Source organism: Lacerta agilis, chromosome 2, assembly GCF_009819535.1.
Source record: "Lacerta agilis isolate rLacAgi1 chromosome 2, rLacAgi1.pri, whole genome shotgun sequence".
Lineage (NCBI taxonomy): Eukaryota > Metazoa > Chordata > Lepidosauria > Squamata > Lacertidae > Lacerta > Lacerta agilis.
Window position 1 is genome coordinate 58,365,703 of NC_046313.1, and position 10,747 is coordinate 58,376,449.

A 10,747-nucleotide genomic window follows, 5' to 3' on the forward strand; every position below is an offset into this window, starting at 1 on the left:
ACGAAGAGTCGGACACAACTGAACGACTGAACAACAACAACAATCCAGAAGGTAAAATTAAAATTATTTGGTTTTCTGAAAGCAGTTTATGTGCTTCTTCATCAAACAGCCTTGCCAAGCTAAATGTTGCCCAATCACAACAATAATATCAGGTCTGAATTCCACAAATCCTAAAACATATTTTTAAGATCCTTCACTGAATAAATTTACAAAAATTAAGTTTCACCCCTAAAATGACATGTCCCATTGCTAGGTATTTAAAGGGGCATGGACCCATGATATAAATTTGCATAAAAATTGCATATGCTCATTTATTTGCCAAATTCATATGGCAGACAGCTAGGGACTCACCAGTTGTGGGGCTCAGCCCTCTAGCGATGCATATCATTATTCCCCATGCATTTGGTCATTACAACAAATGTGAGGTAAGTTAGGCTGAGTGTGTGTGACTGGTCCAAGGAAAGCAATGTGGCCTTAGGAGGGATTTGAACCCAGGCCTTCCTAGTCATGGTCCAACACTCTAACCACTAAACACACTAACTTTTACAATGATCTCCATTCCATTCTCCATTCCAAGTCCTATCCTAAAGCCGACTAAGAAGAGAAGAATGAGAAGGTGGGTGGAGATGGGGTCCCTACCAGCACAAATAAACAACAGCTGTTGGCTATGGTGGCCAGCATCAGAGCTGGAGCTGGGATTCTGGAAGCCAAACAGAGGAATAGGGATGGGTTGCCAACGTTCTCATCCTAGCAGGGCCCCTGTGGGTTATTCTCCATAGGACAGGAACCCAGATCTCAGCAGAGTCCTTAAATCCAGTTAAAATCAATGGGACTGAAAAGTGCTGAAATTTGGCTGGACTCATACAGTTTCATCTTTATTTATTTTCCGTCCTTGTGGTGTTTGAAATCATATTAGGAATGTGCCTTGCATTTTCTTAGCTTAACAAAAATATTTAATTTTCTCCCATAATTCACAACATGTTTATTTTGCATCAACGGAATCATGCTGAGTTCCTTATGAGGGCTATTTAAGTCCTATTTCGTAATTTTCATGGCTGCTAACCAAAGATGTATCATATTTTTAAAACTATTGCATTCAATTTGTGTGTTTAATCTATATTTATATCCCTTTCTTATCAAATACTTCAGGGCTTTATTAACTGTTACTATCTTTTAGGAAGCCAAAACAAAGAATACTTGACACCTCATGTTCCTCTGTAAAATAGAAGCAAATTTCAATGAATTGGGGGGAGAGGGAAACGCAGTAAGAGCTAAAACAAATAAACAAGCAAAGTAAAACACAAGACAAGGAGTGAAACAAAAAAAAAAAGAAACAACCACATCAGCAAAAACTAGTCCAAAGTATTCAAAAACAATTATAATTGTTAACAGTTCTTCTTCCCTGAAGGGGAATCAATGCATTTTTTTCTCACCCAGAGGTGGGGAAGCTTTTTTCAGATCAAGGGCCACATTCCCTCATAGGCAACCTTCCGGGGGCCACAAGTCAGTGGTGGGTAGGTCCAGAAGCAAAAGTGGGTGCAGCAAAAAGCGTGACTCTGACTTTTGTACAATGAAAGCCAGAGGTCTTTACATTCACCCATGCCCCACATGCATTTCTCCATCCAGCCCAAGAGGAATCGTTACAGTGCAAGCATACATTCTAGCCAGACAACAGCACTCAAGGAGAGCCTAGGAACAGTCCCCAAGGGCCAGAAAGAGAGGCCTGGAGGGCCACTTTAGCCTTTAGGCCTGAGGCTCCCCACCTCAGCTGTAAATAGTTAGCCATTTCCTCCATTTTCTAGTAGACCTCTGAAAACTTCACACATTACATACTTTGACCAGATGTACCGTATACAGTTGCTTATTTAGAAGTCCATAGGACTTTCCAGCAAGTAAACATGGCTGGAATCTGACCAGGGCCGTCTTAAAGGGATCGGTGCTGTGGCGCAATGAGCCCTTGGCGCCCCCGGCGTGCCGCCTCTCCGCCCGCCTCCCTCCCGCGCTGGCCGCCCCTCGGGAAGGGGGGTGGCCAAGCGGGGGATGAGGGGCGTGGCGCTGGAGCGGTGTGGGGCTTTGCGCGCCCTTCCCAGTGCTCCAGCTGGGGCTCCGGAGGGCGGGTGGCTTGCAGCTTGCCCGCCGGCGCGCGAGCGGGGGCACCTCGCGGGGCGCCCCTGGGGGGCCCGGCACCCTGGCGCACCATGCCACCCAGCATCTATGACGAGGTGGCCCTGAATCTGACTGTTATTCTGGACTCACAGCCATGGTGGAATTGACAAGAGGCTTCTCCAGCCCAGACTAGGGCTCCTCCTAAGCCTTATAATCAGCCTTCTTTGTGTACCTTCAACAGGCAGCCTCACACACAGGCATTTAACAGATGAGGCTCTTACTCAGACAGAAAAAAGCAGTGGGGGGGGGGACTGTTGCCTACTACAGGCACAGGGAACTGTGGCCCTCTGCATATTGTTGGTTTCTGCCGCAGCCAACGATCGGGGCAATGGGAGCTGTAGTTCAACATCTGAAGAAACACAGATTCTCCATCCCTGGCCTGGATATTCTTATTTGTGATCCCAGAGGGAGCAATAAAATAAACAAATGAAAGGAGCAGCATTGGCTCAGTTACCTACAGACTGATGAAGCAGCATGGAAACATGGATTGCATCAGAGCTGAAGTGGTGGGAGTGTGCATCTCTCAAGACTTATATCCAGGCAAGAAAAAGCTTCAACTGTTACATTTATGTGTTGGAAAGACCCAGAAACTGTTTCAAAAGTGACAATTCTGTCTATAGGAAAGTCTCCAGACAATCACTTCAAAGCATATGCCCGGGCCTAGATGAAAAAAATCACTCAAAGAAAGAAAGAAGTGGGATTGGCCCAATTATCTGCCAAACAATCTAACCCTTGAATCCTGTGCATTACAGTGGTACAGTGGTTATCAAAGGGTGTGGCAAGCCACACTGGTGTAACAGGAGAAGTATGGTATTGTATCAATAGTGAAGTAGTATTGTATCAATAGTGAAGTATGGTATTGTATCAATAGCTACACACACACAGCAGGGATTTTCAACTCTGACAAATATGAAAGATCAGAAAAGAGAAAGGATTATTTGTGTTGATGAGTTTGTCTCAAATGAGACCGAATAAAATTACCCAGCAAAAGCACGGCTCACACCTCTCACTGAGTTTGTATACATACTTAGAGTATTTATGAAAGAGACTCATTTATACTTATATTTTGGAAATGATTCATGTACTTATGTAGCTGTATTGTTTTATACTTCCCTACTTTTTATACTGTATTGTTTTATACTGTTTTATACTTTCTGGATGCCCCATGATCATATTATAAAGTAGTTGTGCTCTATGTTATAAATCAAGCACTGCTAGTAATCTTTGTGTTTCCCAATGTATTTTTTATCAAGAAAAAAATGATGTGGTGCAAGCAAATTTTTATTCTGAAAGTGTGGCCCAGTGAAAAAAGTTTGAGAACTACAGCTTTAGGAGATGCATAGCAGGTAGAATCTCACCTGGCATTGTTTTCCCTTTCACAGTAACTCCAGTGGTTAAAAAAACACACACACACAATACACCTAGTAAAAGGCCTGTCAGAGCTTGGCCTGGCAATCCTAGTAAAAGCCCACAAATCTTTACTGTTTATAGCCTTGTTGTTATCTGTAAGACATATAATACGTGCTCCTTCCCTAATTTGGGGTGCTCCCTCGGGATGCTTTATTTTAAGGACATTTGGCAACTGTAATAATTACTCCTCGATTACTAACTCTTGCCAAAACCACTGAACTCTCTCTTTATAAATGGGGCTGGAACCCTGTCTAGATGTTTTAGGCTACAGCTCCCACCATCCCTCACCATTGGTCGTGCTGTCTGAGGCCGATGAGAACTGGAATCCAACATCTGGAGAGCACAGGTTGAGGAAGGCTGCTCTACACACTTACCTGGGAGAACACCCCGTTGAATTGAACAGGACTTGATTCTGAATAGCTAGACATAGGATTGCACTGTTAAAAGCAAATCTTGTGCATCCTACAGTTAGTGGCCTGCTTTACAAAAAGAGCTGAATCACCAAGAGCAAAACTGATCGGCAGCAGCTGGCAGATTGAAGTTCTCAGCAACTTTCAGTGGAACATCTCTCTGATTAGCGATAAACTTTGTACAGGAGAGTAGGTTTAGGTACCCCAGAATCAATCATTACATCTCTGGCAGTTCTATAAATGTCAGACAGGCTGCTGATTCATTTCCTAAAATGGCTTCCTCTGGTACAGCCAATGTCTCTGGAGATAATGACTTTAAAAGCTCCTTAGGTAAGCGATGACTAGTGTTTCTTTTAAGGTCAAAAAGCAAGATTCTCCCATAAATCATCAGGAGGCTTTTTAAAAGTGAGAATTTAAGAGAAGTAGCAGAATTTATAGCGTCCGTTGCTCCAGCCGCAGAGTAGTAGAAGGTGGAAGCATAAATAAGGTTGCCATATTTTGAAGAGCAAAAAAGAGGACACATTTGCCAACATCTACTTTTAACTATGGATTGCTTTGATGACTCTGCCCATGAAAAAGAGGACAAATAGCAACCCTACAAGCACTTGTGACTCCATTATTGGGCAAATGAAGAGGAGAAGAAGAAGAGGAGGAGGAGGAGGAGGAGGAGGAGGAGGAGGAGTTTGGATTTGATATCCCGCTTTATCACTACCCAAAGGAGTATCAAAGCGGCAAACATTCTCCTTTCCCTTCCTCCCCCACAAGAAACACTCTGTGAGGTGAGTGAGGCTGAGAGACTTCAGAGAAGTGTGACTAGCCCAAGGTCACCCAGCAGCTGCATGTGGAGGAACAGAGGCGTGAACCCGGTTCACCAGATTACGAGTCTACCACTCTTAACCACTACACCACACTGGCTCTCAGAGAGGCTCTCAGAGAGTGAATGTGTGCCCACACCACTTCAGTGGCAGCAGAAAGACAGAAAAGCATGTTGGCTATTCTCTAACAAAACATAAGACCTTAACTACTTGCAAGTAAAATCACTGGAATGTTTTTTTGGAGGTGGAAATTCCAGGTTTACCTGTGTGCTTTATACTATCACTTCACTCCCAAATATAGTATCCCCTCCTAAATCTAATTAAGCAGTGTTTTCTTAATGTTTTAGCTTCCCAATGAGCAGCACAGAATCTTGACTAAAGCAGCTCCCCTTAAACAAATGTTTCCATGTTTTCCCTCTGAGTCAAACTTCTCTGTTGTGGCTTCCTATAGAGTTGGGACTCATCACATTCAGCAGGGTTGCAATGAATGAGATGAGCTTTAAAAGGGTTCGGTATTTGTCCACTTGTTTGGCATTAGCCAAACAAATGCTTTGAGAGGACACATATTCTTGAACTGCCACTATATGGCAATATAACGTACCAAATATGTGTGTTTCTTGATACTTGCAATTTGGAGCAAGTATCTGAAAATGTAGGGGATATATATTTTCATAGCGTTAAGATTCTATTGGCTTCATTTAGTGTGCCGCCTCCCCTTTTAAAAATAAATTAAAATACTTTTTTTTTTTACTCTTCTGTTAAATATTATTTATGAGGAAAATTAGAAGGAAGTGTATCCTGTGTACTATATAGTGGGGAGTTAATGGTGAACATTATTTTACTCCATTCTCTCCCTGTGATATAAGTGTGTGCCTTAATAAACTAGGGTTGTTTTTAGTAATCTCCTGAGATGTGTCAGGGGAATTAGCCTTTGAAAATGGTGTGGTTTTACTAAGCAGCTGTATAGTGGATTTGCTAGGGGTATGAGTAAGTAAAGCCTATTCTGTGAAGTGCAGATTTCCAATATGAGTAAGGAAGTGCTACAGTGACATCTATTGGAAAGCACTATGATCCATCATTATAGGAAACAGATTAATCCAATCATCTATTTTGTTTGTCTGGAAAGAATGTAGAAGCCACTTAATCAAAGAATCCCTAAGCAGCATACATAGAACAATTTTTTTAAAAAAAAAATTATATTCCTTGGTTTGCCATGAAAATCAGTGCTTTGTGAGTGGTAGTTAGGAAATCACTTTCCACTTCATAATACTTTTCATTGGGCTAATCTTTCACTGATGTTCACTGTGGTAACACTAAATCCCAGTTGTCTGCACAAAAAGTTGTTCTGAGATGAAGCTAATGCTAGCCAGAGACCTGATGCCAAACTTTAGGCAAGAATCAAGCACGGCACCCCAAATCAGTGAATTTTGGAATGACTATATTGATGATACATTTTGCCAGTAGTGACCAGCAGGGTTGGCACAGGCAATAATGTGTGGTGTTGGGAAACCAGGTAAGCAACGCCCCCCTCTCGACACTGACTACTAATACATCTGCTCCAGATGCGTGATAAGATTCACAGAATGGTAAAGTTGCTGTTCAGTGCAAGTGCAGCTGTCATTCCCCCTGCTGCCACCACTTTTTGAAAGAAATACACGCAGCAGAAGGATGTAAGGTGAGATCCTGGGATACAAATCCTTTTTACCACCAGACCAATCAGCAACCAATGATGGGGTAAGGGTGAGAAGATGTAGATTGGGGAAATAATGAAGAGAAAAGCCAAATTCTCCCTTGTCCCCCCCCCTTCAACTGTTCTAATTTGGAGCCCCTGCTCCACTCAGAAAACAGCTTATAAATGAAACTGGGGGGGAATCGGGGGGGGTCTGATCATAGATTTCCAATGTAATGTATAGTTTGGTCCAAACTCATTTTCCTTCCCCAACAGTTTGCCTCACCCACAGGCACTCAAGACATCAGTCACAGCTGTTGTCCAGCTTTAAAGTAGAACTTTTCATAAGAACTTCTTGTGGACCTCAGGAAGGAAGGAATTTGCCCCAGTTGTTATTTTTCTGCATGACTACAATGTTTGTGGTTTCATTTAAGCCCTGAAACAAATTGGTGTGACCCAAGGAAGTATCTTATCGCATCCCCACAGTCCCTTGGCTGTTCCTTATTAGTAAGATAACCATCCCGAGCAGAACAAACAAACAAACAAATCAGCACTTCAAAAAGGATGTTCCATGTGAATGGAAGGTATCTTTGTGCAGCAACAAATTCCCCATCCTTTTGAAGCTTGGAGGAGAACCCTGCAACATATATAATCTTTTCTCTTCTAATCTGAAACTCTGAATCTTTCACTTCAACAAGCCAGAATCTCAGGTGTCTGAGTTTTGTTGGAAGTCTAAGTCTGCGGGAAGTAAGTTGGTTATATCATAGTCTGTCTCTCAGCATTTAGATGATTAGATGCCTTTCGTGTGCAAATTTTAATATCTGGAAAAGTTGTATAAAAATAGAGAGAAAGCAAAATCTCTAGGAAACCAGAACCAAGCCTTAAAGATGAAAGAGTAGCCAAATTGAAATTTATCTGAAGAGATACTTTTGACACTTTGAAGTTATGGTGAGCAAAAACAGTTAAGTACAAGTAGTTGTCACATTTTTGAACCAATCATTGAGAGAGGGAGGGAATCTAGGGAACTTTTATTGGGCTAACAATAGGTTCAGTAGGAATAGCAGCCTTTAAGATATCAGATCCGTAAATAAAAATTAATATACACTGAATGGCCATGGAATGCCTGGGTGGAAGCCAGCTGAGCCTGTGGTTTATTCATATTTGGGACCACAGAAGGTAAGTAGATACATTAAGGTGGAGGGAGCGAAATCTGCCCCTGTGCTCACCACAGTAATCCCCACTCTCTGGGACGAGGAACACATTTTGGGCCCCCTTGGCTGAAACCGAGTACTTCTTGGTCATGCTTGAATGCAATGAAACTCAGGAACCAGCTTTTTAAAAATATTAGACTTTTATAACTTCCCTTTAAATAAAATTACCTTTACAGCCAAAAATTACCAATGAGAGGGGCCAACAGTAATAGTTTGCACTTGTCCATCAGTTTCCAGTGGAATAGCAATTACTATGAAAACTCCTCTATGAAGAAAGGTTGCAACATTTTGGGCTTTTCTGCCTACAGCAAGCAGTGGACTGGGACCTCCTGGTGGGCCTTGGGTCATTTTCAGGTGCCTGCCCCATGCCCTCCTTCACTTGCCTGCTCCTTCCCCTGGCCATCCCATAGCCTTTTGGTTGGACTGATGGCCAGCACCAGCAACTCCTTGAATGCTGAATAAATGTTGGCAGAGATAGAGAAGTTTGTGGGAGCAAGAAGAAAAAAGGTAGGTCTCCCTCCTCTGAGGAGAAAGGGTCAGAGAAGGTATTGAATGAAATTAGAAAGAGAAAAGGTTAGTATTTGTTATTAATAAAATGGTGTCAGTAAGGACCAGCTGCCAAACTCTGCCTCTCTCTCCTAATACAATAACTCAGGACTATCCAGCCAATGTTGGATGACTGAGGACTGGTGGAAGAAAACACTTCTTTACACAATGCATAATTAAACTATGGAATTTGCTCCCACATCATAAATTGTAGTTAACTGAGTGGCTTTAAAAGAGGATATATATACACTGCCCAATGACAATAAAATCCAACATAAAAAATGATAAATCTGCATATCATATAACAGCATAAGAGAACAATAGAAAGATTTAACAAACTTAAAAGTTGTTGTTTCTAAAGGCAGACAGTTAAAAATAAATTAGATGTGAATTAAAACACATAGAATCATGGAATTATAGAATTGGAAGGTAGCCCAAGGGTCATCTAGCCCAACCCCCTGCAATGAGGGAATCTCCACACACAGTCCCCCATGCCCCACCCAATTTAAAACCAGTTTGCAAACCTGCTTAGCTTTGCAAATGTGGTAGCAGTTTACTGGGGGGAAACCTCTCTATTTTCTCATGGGACGACCTCATGGGGGGGAATGCTTTTTCCATATAAACCTCTGGCAAAATGCATCCAAATGGTTAGAGCTTTTCTTGATTGCATTTCTGAAGGCTGAGGTGCGACTGACGAGGCCGGGGTGCCCCAACATGGGTCCTGAGGAATGCATGCGGCGCTTGAGGCTTTTTCTGGTGACCCTCAGCAACATTAGATGCCCATCCAGCTCCCATGCTGCCTTCCCAAAGCTGGGTAAGGGAGGTGCTGGGCTTTGGGAAGGAGGTGTGAGGGCTCTGACAGGGTGCGAGTCCTCCCTATCCTTCCCAAAGCCTAGTTAGCACCTTCTCAGCTTTGGGAGAGATGGGGGGCTCTAGGACCCTGTCAAAACCTTGTGCCTCCTTCCCAAAGCCCTGTGCCTAGCTTACCAGGCTTTGGTAAAGCAACATTAAGGGCTGGGGTGTCTCAGATTTGGGCCTCAACATTCCCCCCACCACCACCCCGTGACTAGGCAGTACGCAGCCTGCATGTTCAGTATTGAAGTACTCTTGCAGTCCACTTGGTATGAAATGTTAGACTGTCCTGGACTAGGACCTTCATCCAAGTAGATGAGATCATTGTAGTGGTATGAGTATGGTCTACCCACAGACAGTTAGTTACACAGAAACCTCAGTGCCTTTTTATTTAGGTTTCAGCAGAGGACACATGAAAGACATTGAAATCTCATGCTTCACAGCTTTATTGCTTGGTCTTTGATTGGTGGCATGCGAATCATTAAGGGTTCAACCACAGAATCCATTGCAATAGTTTATTGCGAACCCCTCCACTTTTTGCTCCTTTCCAAAATGAGTACAGTAGTTCCCTAGAGGCAGTGTAATTTACCAGATCAACCCACTAGGTGGCAGTGAAAGCTCATGGTTCATGATACCATGCTTGGAACAGCACTGAAGTCCAAGCTACCGTAGGCCCCCATGCCAGCAATTTATTCGACATTCATCCTGATTTGCTTGCACAAAGCTTACCACAGTGATTAGACTACGTGCAGTCTTTACTGAGCATTTGTCATGATTTGTTTGCAGGGTGCAGTACTTACATGTCTTCCTGTTAATCATTCATTCATCCTATGCTTTTCAGTGCATTTTCCTGTCACTTTCCTAACTGCACTTTCTTTAAAGTCCAGATGTCTTGTTTACTGAACATTCAATCAACATGAATGGAGGATAAATAACATTTGACTATTTATTTAGTGATCCTTCTGATTTGTTTGCACAGACGCTATGCCAAGAAATTTTTATCCCACGCTTCCCATTATACTTTCTGGGCACTTCCCTTATTTCATCAAGTCCGAACTTGGGGGGAAGGGGGTTTATTGTGCAAGATCTCCAAATCAGGGTTAACTGTGCGAATTTTCCAGTATGTGATTGAATCCTGTCCCAAAACAGCAAGCGTCTGAAAGTGCCCGCTTTAATTGCACAAACTTTCTGGTACGGTACTTTATTCCATCCCGCAAAATAAATCATTTCAAGATTGGTGATGGCCTTTCATTTAGATGCTTTTTAAAGAGCATCAGAGGGAGAGATCCATCCCAAACTGAAAGCTTCCAACTTGGGAAGAAGCCCTTTCTCTATTCTTACTAGATGCTGGGGGCAAAGGGCAGAAGTTATTTCACCCAGCCTTTCTTGGGTCTGGGCCTTTGGAGACGGTGTTACACTGGATGGACCTTGACCTGGTCAGTCCGCAAGGTAGTTCTTATCTCTCGAAAAACAACTTTTGTCCACCCCGCCCTTTGCACAGAAGCTTGCCACCTGGAAGCCTGGAAGCTTTTAAACTCAGGTCGGCGGGACCCCGGCTTTCCTTCCCCTAAGCAAAAGCAGCAACCTCACACCCTGCTCTTCCGCGAGTTTCCCTCAGTCCCAGGTGAGTGCAAGGCTGCGGCCTGAAAGCGCGGCAATCCCACGTCA